The sequence below is a fragment of the Octodon degus genome, unplaced genomic scaffold, assembly GCF_000260255.1.
Source record: "Octodon degus isolate 3935 unplaced genomic scaffold, OctDeg1.0 scaffold00248, whole genome shotgun sequence".
In the NCBI taxonomy this organism is placed as follows: Eukaryota; Metazoa; Chordata; class Mammalia; order Rodentia; family Octodontidae; genus Octodon; species Octodon degus.
Genome location: NW_004524824.1, coordinates 888,630 through 898,997, shown reverse-complemented (window position 1 = coordinate 898,997; position 10,368 = coordinate 888,630). Strand labels below are relative to the sequence as shown.

At 38.1% G+C, this 10,368-nt stretch overlaps 1 long non-coding RNA gene across 1 annotated transcript in view; it reads right to left on the bottom strand.

Moving 5' to 3' along the window:
* Window positions 1-10,368, bottom strand: part of LOC111813964 — a 20,721-nt gene that overhangs the window by 3,816 nt on the left and 6,537 nt on the right. The window contains exon 2 of the long non-coding RNA XR_002819072.1: window positions 8,492-8,494. This is a non-coding gene — a long non-coding RNA (uncharacterized LOC111813964). The remainder of the gene's footprint in view (window positions 1-8,491; window positions 8,495-10,368) is intronic.

The window sequence follows — 10,368 nt, the reverse complement described above, 5'->3', positions numbered from 1 at the left end:
TTTTTTTTTTTTTGGCTGGCTCAGGCTGCCTTAAGAGGGGGGGGGGTCTGGTAAGGCATGTGGAGCTGGGGCTCGAACCGCAGTATATTGTGCCTGACTGCGTTTGCAGGAGCAGGAGCTTAAACAACTGAGCTAACCAGTAGGCCCCCAGCGTGGCATAAAATGATTAGCTAGAAAAATTAGACACATTATGGTATTTGCTAGGAGATATAAGTATGGAAAAGTAGATAACTTTTTCTAAATTGTGTTTTGATTCTAGTACAATTGCAAAAAATTCAATAGAACTTGTATGAGAACTGATGAGATATTTGAAAGAGTGAGACCAAATAGCTAAAATAATTTTAGAAAAACTACACAGTATATGCATGTCCCAAGATTAGGATTTTCATTAGAATACTGATAAGTCCAAAATAGATTTAAGGATATGTAATGCTTTACTATGACTAAAGTAGTATATAAAAAATCAGTGAAGTCAATGCCTAATCCTCAAATAGTCTGAAAAGCACTGGCTTAACTGCTCAAGAACAAAAGGCTAGACTTTTGCATAGCTAGAAGAAATGTACAGATGTGATGCGATTACCTGTAAGAATTGAAGACTTAACAGGTGATTATCAAACTATGAAGGACTGTTGAACAAACCTCTAGGTGCATGGAGCCACGGTGGAATTCACAGACAGAAAGTTTTGTAGATATAAGTATAATCCTCAATGTTATATACCAATGATTTTGATCCAAATGTACAAGGCAAATGAAAAAGTGAGAGATGACTTCTGCAAAGAATACTATATAACCTGACCTTCAAGGTGATTAAGTCACTAACTCCAGCAGCCGGGGAGATAGTTCGGTGGTCTAAGCACCCTCCTGGCAAGCACAGTGTCTAGGGTTCGACCTTTGGTACCGCATGTCGTGCTGGCCCCGCACTGTGCCGGCCACTGAAACCAGACATGGCGGTGCACACCTGTTATCCCCGCACTGGGGAGGCTGAGACAGGAGGATCACTACGAGGCTGAGCTGCATCGAGAGACCCTGCGCCAGATAAATAAAACTTGAAGAAAAGTAAATAGTCACTAACTCCATAATAGGGAAACAAGCAAAAACAGATAAACAAAACAACTGCCCATATTATCCAGAAAGGAGCAAAAGCAAATGGCTAATAAAAACAGGAAGATTTTTACACTGTCAAAACTAAGTAATAACATAATCTAAGGAATGCCATAATATCCCCGGAGAAGTATAAATTCTTGGCCTTCGGGGAAGCCAATTTGGCAAAATAGAACTTTCACTTTTTCCCCCTAAAAACATTTGCTAAAGTTCATTTCTAAGGGCCTGGTAAGTAGAAATAAAGTAGAAAGCTTATTATAATAGTTTTCTTTTGATAACATACTGAGCAACATAACCACCAAAATGAGCAAGTAATTAAGTAAATAATACATCCACTAATTAAATTTGATCTGTTAAAATTATTTTGAAAACTCAGTGATATTAAAATGATTTTCATTTTGACTTTAGTAAGTTCTGGGTAAATAGAAGGAAACAAAGAGACAAGGAATAGATCAAAGAAAGCTACTTGTTGATTTGAATTGTGTGTAAACAAACGCGCACGCTTCGCACGAGAGTGTGCTAGCAGTGTGTCCAGGTAAGATGCTGCTAATAAGGCAGCTGTGGGACGGAGGCGAAGACACAGCCTGGCTTCTCTCTGCACCTTGGTGTTCGACTGATTTATTTAAATTTATATTTGCGGCAATCATCCATGCAATGCGTTATAAGTATTTCACATCTTCCGAATGACATAAATCTCCAATCTCTCGCACACAGTAGATCTTACTTTCTCCATCATTCCAAATAGAGAAACTGAAAGGGTAAAATCTGTGTGGGGTTGTACAACAAAAACGTGACAGAATGGCGCTCCTGCCAGTGTGCGTTTGCTCCTGAGAGACTCACAATAGCGCACGGAGTCATAGCAGCCGTTGGGTATTGTTTTTGTAACAGTAACTAACCAACAAATATATGGCTCAGGATATGATTCAAATGCACATTTAACAAAGTGGTTACATCAAAATTGAAGAGGATACTCACTCTCAGTTGATCTAATAATTGGAATTCATTTGTCCAAGGCTCAGGGACACGTCTCAGATTTTAATGCCTATGTTATGTTTTTTCTGGCAAGAAGAAATAGCAAGTTGTATTTTTATTATTGATATTTTTCAATAGCCTAGAGAATAAATGACGCAATGGTGAAAACAAGTTCGGCAATTAGGTATAAAAGCGCTTCCTACTTCATGCCCTGAAATGCTTTTCATATGAGTATCATGTTACACAAAATAAATTTTTGCTCTCAGCTTACCATTTGCATACAAGCAAATAACTGGGATATACTGTGTGGGTTTTTTTAAATATAATTGAAAAACTCTTAGTGATAACCATATTTTCAATTATAAAAATCATATTAGAGTGAAGAAAAACTTAATTATTCTTTTATAGTTTGTTATGCTTTATTTCAATAACATGCTGGCTAATGGTGTTTTCATTTTTTTACAGTGATCTACATCTTAAAATATATGTTTTCAAAAACAGCGTGGTAAAAACTGTTTAAAATATTTCTTGAAAAAACAGCATGGTTTGCAGGTAACATGCAATGGTAATGCAATACACAAAAATGATCAGTCAACACCTGGTGTCAGGGCTGTCTAGCGGCAAAATGTGTATTAATGATCAGTGCGATCGTTGATGGCTGTGCAAGGAGACGTGTACCTGGTGCACGCGTGAGTAGAGAGAACGGGGCAAAGCCGTTAGCCCTCAGCCAGTTTCTGAGTGGCTCTCATAACAGAGGAGCATGTTCTTTGGTGTCTGTTCTATTTTACCTTCTTTTTGTAAGGAAATAATGTTGTCTAGTAGACAGTTTGCTGTGGTAGGGCAAAAATGAAACTGAAGTAAACTTTGATATGGTTTCACACATCCGCTCCTCTGCACCTGGTATATTTTAGGACAGTTCCAGACTTTTATCTGAATATGTTTATTCAAATACATATGTGAAATAGTTCTATAAATGTTACCAATAATAACCTTAGTTTTCAATGTCTTGTTTTTAGGAAGGATAAGTAAAATATCATGTACTTGACATTTTTTAAATATTTGAATTTTTCTGATATTCCCTCAAATGGAAAAATCACGTGTCTAAGAGTATACCATAATCAAAATGTAGTGCTATCATGTAAAAATCTGAGAAGAAAATTTCCACTTATTTTGGAATAACGTTGCAATATGACCAAAGACTGTGGAAATGTCAACGACAATAGTTTTAGTAGTATTAGAATAAGTTGCAACTAGTCTGAAATTCTGCTTCAAATGACAAGAATTAAAATAGCATTAAAATATATTTATTTTAAATATAAAAATATGCATCTTACGAATGTATTTAAACGTGGGTATTTGTGTAATGTGTGCATAATTTTATAAAATATACTTATTTAAGAACACATTTTTCTAATGATTTTTACCTGTAACTGTTTATGTTTTATGGAACAACTGAGAATAAAAATATTATATTTAATGCTGCTTCAGGTTTTAAGAGAAGCCCGTAATTAAAGAAAAAGGCTGAGTCATTCAATACTTAGAATTGTTCAAATATTAGTGTAAAATTTTTCAACTTTCTTATCTTGACACTTTATTTGTTGTAATAATAATGCTTTAAATCACAGATGTCCTCTAAAATATTAGATTTTACAAGAAAGTGCTTTTGATTAATGTGAATTCATGGTTACATATTTTATAAAAGAAAATGTATGTTAATACTAGAAAGGGAGGATGTTTTGCATCAAAAAAGATATTTAAAAAACTATAGGAAAAGCAGTGAATTTTAAATAAATATAGATTCTATGTTATTTTTCTTTTGAAAGTAATGACAGCAAGGAACTTTTACATGCTGTTAATAAATACCACTATCCCATCCCCAGAATAACTGTGATTCAAATTTCTCTTGCTTTCAATCAGCATCTCTTTCCCCTTTATTATCTGAATTGATTCCATATAAATCACCCAAGAGTTGGTGCAATGCTTAAATGTAAAGGAACAAAATCTGAGAGCGAAAAACCAGACTGGTTATACAATGTTATGTAATCTCTTTAAATGAAGCCTCATTTTAAAAGTAAATAGAACGAAGACAGAGCGGTTAATCACATGGGCCCTCTCGAGCTGGTCCTTTATGACTCGGCCACTTGCACGGCAGCTGTTCATGTAAATACGACAATAAATTTCTAAATCTCCGGAGAACTGCCGGATCCAAGCAGACGCACTTAAGTGCTGGTGGGCAACAAGAGTCGGACTGCGGGCAACGGTGGCGCTAATGTGGCTTTTGATTAATCTCTAATTGCAGTTTTGTCATCTTAGCGGGGAGAGAAAACGCTATCACTTTCTAAAAAGGCAAGCGGCGGCGTTTGGGCACCTAGCAACAGCAGCCGGCCTGCAGGCCGCGGTGGGCGCAGCGCTGGCTGCCGCAGGGCGGGCAGGATCGCGCTCTGTTCTTCGCGGGCAGCCTCTGCAGAGGCCTTCAGGATGGTAGATGGATTAGCAGCTTAATAGGCCAGCCCCAGCTAAAATCCGAGCACGAAACTGAAGCGTGACTCGACTGTCGTGTTTGCATCAGACATTAAAAAAAAAAATTTAAAAATTCCACTCATTTATTTCTGTTAATTACTCACAAGCAAGACATACACGGGAGCATTTGATTAAAAGCCTTGTCGCTGCGTTTTTCATTGTCTCGTGTTAGCGTAAAGTGCGTACATTAAAACTTTGCGATTTGACAGCGAAAATTTCATTTTCTTTCCTCTGCAGGGATTTTCTTGGTTTCCTTCTTAAACACAGAGATGTTCAGCAGCAGGCATTCATTAGGGCTGCGCAGCTCCGACCGCCCTCACCCAGCTCAGCACTGACACCGAGCCTGACGTTCATCGTGCTTCCACTTCCCTCTCACTTTAGGTGTGATGAGAAGGCCCCAAGAATGATCTCACGCCTCTGGGTGGTGTCAGCAATTGGAAGGGTGGCATAAAATTCTTAAGTACTTTTTCTAAGGGCAATCCACAGGTTAATTTGCTTAATTGAAACTCATGGAGCATCATCCTTAATCGTAGTAGTAGAGATTATATTATTACTATGATCCTGTTCAAGAAGCATAAAAATGATACCAAAATTATGACAACTTTTCATTTACTATGTTCATTAAAATTACATTCTAAAAAATGGCACGGTATGACATCACAATATGAATTTTTAAAATACTGCATTGTATTCTTCAATAATGAGTCTCATGAAAAGAATTGTTTCCAAAATTAAAATTCTGTCCACACACTGGCATATACGAATAATTTGAAGTTTGTCTGATGATGTAAGCATTTAAGGTTATTTTTCAAACTAACATTGCAATAATAATATATTATAAATAAAATCAAATTTCCTTTCATTCACCTATATAGAATAATTTACACTAATAGTGGCTATCCCACTTTGTTGAAATGTGACCACTGACACTCAAATTTATTTCTCTATATATTTTTCTTTGGAAAAAAATTTTTAGTGTTATTTATTTCTAGTTTGAGGTCTGTCTCTAAGACTTTCCAATATGATTACTAATATCCTTTACCACCCACAGAGTACAAGAAGGCCCTTACCTCCCATCCTCACTAACCCTCATCCGATCTCTTCTTTCTGTTAATTACTCACTAACAGGAGTGAAGTAACTCCCCATTGTGGTTTTAGGTCTCACTTCTCAGTCTCTGTGTAACTGGGGACCATTCACATTTTCTTGTGTGAAATAGCTGCCCCGTCTTTTGTCTTTTTAAAAATTATTTTTCTAATATTTGTATAGAGCTGTTTTAGCTCATTGTGCATTTTGGATATTAGGCTCTTACCTGATGTCTGGTTTGCAACTATTTTCTCCCAGTATGTGCTTTGTTTCTTTCCTGAGTTGACTGTTTCTTTTCTGTGCAGGAGCTTTAGTTTACTGCAGGCTTTCACTGCCCACTTTTGCTTTTGTTGCCTCAGTATCTGGAGTTCTAGCCAACAAGCAATGTCCTAGACCTATATTAAGGAGTTTTTCCATGTTTATTTTTTTTTCTAGTAACTTCACATTTTCCGGTTTTGTATGTAATCTTTTATTCATTTTCATTAATTTTTAATATGGTGTGAGATAAGTGTCAAGTTTTCTTTTTGTACATGTGGATATCTATTCCTGTCAGTATAACTTATTGAAAGGACTGACCCAGCCTCATTGTGCAGTGGTGACACCTTTGTCAAAAATGGATTAACTACAAAATCCCACTTGGAAGGATTGATCTAAAGACATTGAAATTCTTGCATTAAAGATAAATCCACAATTTTAAGCTTATTTCATCAAAATAATCATGATACAGAAGTGAGCTAAAAATGCATTAATGGATGAAAGGATGAATAAAGTGTCATATATTTATTTAACTATAAAACATTGCACTTAGAATTTGTGATAAAAATTTTATTATATGTTAAGTAAATAATTATTTTTTATTCTGATGGAGTTCAATGTGATATTTTGATCTACATGAATAGTGTAGTGGTTGACTGATGGTGTCAACTTGAGGAGCTAGGAGCGGAACTAAATCGGCTCAGCAATTCAGTGAGGAAGGATGAGGGTTCCATTCTTCCTCGGAGGAGCTCTAGTCTTCGCCATCATCTCCTGGCTCCAGTGCACACTCTTGGCTTCTCCTTTGGATCTGGTGTAGACTCGTCAGCCTTCCATCCCAGATCCATCGGCCTCCTGATGCGGACTTGCACGGAGCGCTGCTGTGGGCTCCAGACCTCGGACTGAATCCTTCAGGGTCCAGTGTGCAGACGCCCTCTGCACGCTTCCTCATCCGACTCTGTGGCTGACCGTCGTAAGCCCATCTGGAATTTCTTGTAGGTTCATACATCTGTGTTATATCCGTATCTCTAATAGAACCCTGACTGATGGAGATTCATAAAAATAGATTAAATAAAACACACACATGTGTACACATGTATATTACATAGTTGATTGTGAAATATATATAATTAAAGAGAAAGAAATTCTGAGCTTCGTGACATTATGGATAACAGGAGAGAGTCATGGTAATTAGAATAAGCCAAGGACAGAAGAACAATTGTGGGACTTCACTTCCATCTGAAATGTAAAGAAAACCAGTATCAGAGAAACAGAGAGGAGGGAGGGGATTACTAGAGGAAAGAAGGAGATTAATGGAGAAGGCAAGATGATGACCAAAAATAGAAAGTTTTAGTAAGACAGGAGAAATATGTTTGCATGATCTGTCGTACTTTGTGATGACTGGGGCCAAAGGCGATGCTTTTTTTATGTATTTCCAAAATTTTTAAATTGATTTTCAACTTTCTCACACAAAACAATAAGTTGGACAAATTATATCCATATGTGTATGTGTTAGTTTTATTTTAATCTTTTTATGATGTATACAGATCAAAACATCACATTGCACTCCATTAAAATAAATACAAATAATTAGTTCATCACAATGAAGCAAAACGTTTTATCACAAATTCTGCATGTAAATTTTGTTTTCATTATATTTCTTTGCCCTACAAAAAAACCCTTGAAGATATAAAAGTATGGAAAGAATGCTATAGACTCAATTCCAGTGTAGGAAGTCTAATTACTGTTGAGCCATCCAAGTAATAACATACGTAGTTAGATGAATATAGGCCCTGAATTCAGAAGGAAACTCAGAACTCTCAGAATTCTTATCCTAGAGACAGGTCTGAAGCAACAGACCTGAAAGACGATATTTTAAAGAGTGCATCGCGAAAGAGTTGTGAAAATCTGAAACAAACATTGAGGAATTTCTTTCTTTCTTTTATCTTTTTTTGAGACAGGATCTTGCTATACAGTTCAGGTTGCCCCGAACTGGTGGTGATCCTCCTGCCTCAGCCTCCCAAGGGCTGGGATCATAGGCATGTGCCACCATGACCAGCAGGAATTGCAATACTTGGAACTAAGTAGGAAAGTTTAGATGGCAAAACACTAAGAAAAAAAAAGGCTAGACGTTCAAGAAAACATGCAAACGTTGCCGCTGCCATTTCTGAATGTTAGAGTGTTGACTTGAATTGAGAAATATCTAGGCATACTTCTGGGTGAAACTGCAGGGGTTGTTTCCTGAGACACTTGGCAGGAGGGACAGTAAACATCGTGGGACACCAAGCCTGCATAGCGGCTCCAGCACCATCCAGCATGCTGGGGCCCTGGGTGGTGCAACCACAGAAGCAGAGATGTGCCAGCGCCTGTCCTCAGCCTCTGCCTCCCGGCTGTCGTGCAGCAGGCAGTCCCGCTCCTCGACTGTCTTGTTTCTGCCTCACGCCAGGTCCAAGCGACGGAGCTGCCCTACCACAGACTGCAGCCTCCAACACCGGAAGCCACAGTAAACCTTCACTTCTAGAAAATGATTTTCCTGGGAATTTCATCCCAGTGATGCAAAACTTACTATGGCACCAGGGCGAAGGGAAAAGCACTGCTGAAAAGCAGAAAATTGATCTGCTTGTTTTCATAACTTCTTAGTTATGAAACTGAAAGACACAGAGATGCTGATTCATAAGAGGATATGCGGAATGTCTCACGAGAATGATGGGGATAGTTTGAAGACAAATGTGGGCAGCTTGAATAAATAAATGAGGAGATCTGAAAAGGAGGTGGGGGAGGGCTATTTCAGGCTTCTATTAAGTGGCACCATTAAGGACAAGAAATTGGCTGCTACATGGAGCACTAGGCATCGTCGTTGTCTTTAACTTCGGACCTAGAAGGCCTGAACTGAGGAAAGATTCTATTAGGTGAAGAAATTAGGGAAGACAACCAATCAAAGAGGCTAGGTGCAGCTGCGGCTTCTTTTGCCCTAAGGGGTCGCTCATGCATCCTCCGAAACCTGCATGTGGGGGCCAGGGTTGGGGCAGCAGGAAACTCGCACCTGCTGTGTTCGGTTTCTGAGGGACTTTTCTGATGCCGAGAGCACGTGGATTGCCTCATAACTCTGAAGAACAATGAAAAAAATAAATCTGTAATGATCCTCTGTCAGCCAAGCAGAGAAGGCTAATAGGATTTCTGCGCTATATCAAAGGTATCTGAGTTGCCACAGGTGTCCCCTCAAAAAGGGTTAGCAGCAGTTACGGCCCCACCTTGAGTTCCCAGACTTGAAACAAAGGAGTAGAAAACTAAGGTTTTCAATAAAGATGGATACGTTTAAAACTAAATAAGCAGCACCACAAAAGTCTCTTTTGATATTTTAAAACTATTTCTTCCTCTATGCTCATCTGAGTCTTCATATCTGAGTTTCCAGCTCTTTCTCATTGTTCATATTCAAGTTGCCAAATTGGCCCAGGGGATAACCACTTTCTTTTATTTGAAAATGTTGAGTTTCTTCCCTTGCCTAACACCCTGGAATAAAATCTTGAAATAGTTTTGTGTCTGAACATTTCGATTTGGTCCAGGTATCCGTGGAGAGTTTTGTTTCTTTGCATTCTAGGTAGGATGTGCAATCTGTAGGTTCAGAATGGAGAGAGAGATGAAGCACGCCCCTGTAGAACTACTTCTCTGTCAGGCAGAGGGGCCTAGAGTTTTCACTTGTTTGTCAAAAGAGCAAGTTCCTAGCAATCAAGTAAAAAAAAATGCTATTAAGAGGTGATAGAGTTTGACTCTTTTGAGTGCATTATTTTTATCTTTTCATTGTGCAGCAATTGATAAGATTTATCTGCAAAGACAGGTGAGTGTGTTTTCTTGGCCAGCACATTACAATTCTCATCATCACCCTAATGAAACAACTCTGTCCTTTGACCCTAGCAATCTATCCACCCATGCACCGGAGAAAGACAGGTTCCAAGCCATCCTGCTCTAAAAACAATATACTGGAGCCATTTAGAAAATTCCAGATCTGGAGCAATGGTGAAAAGACTGGCTATAGAAATGAAGAAAAGAGATTGTCAAAATGAAGGACAGAGATAAAATAAGCATTGCATCCAAAAATTACGCAGCAGTGGATTGGATTTAAGTTTTACATTCTTATTTGCTCTCCAAGGTGAAAACATGCCTATTTGTTGCCTACTGACAGAGTCAGAGTTTTGAAGCAAGAAGATCTGAAAGAGGTTTTCCAATATATGCTGGAAGAGGGAGTCCACTGGAGAAGGCTAATAGGATTTCTGCGCTATATCAAAGGTATCTGAGTTTGGAGAGCACTCAGTAACCAATATAGTACCAATCTGTGCGAATGTATATGTTTATTGAACACCATTCAGCTATAAGGTGATAGAGTAGGAGAATTTTCATTGATCAAGAGCTGGTATGAAAAAAAACCAAAAAAAAAAAAAAAA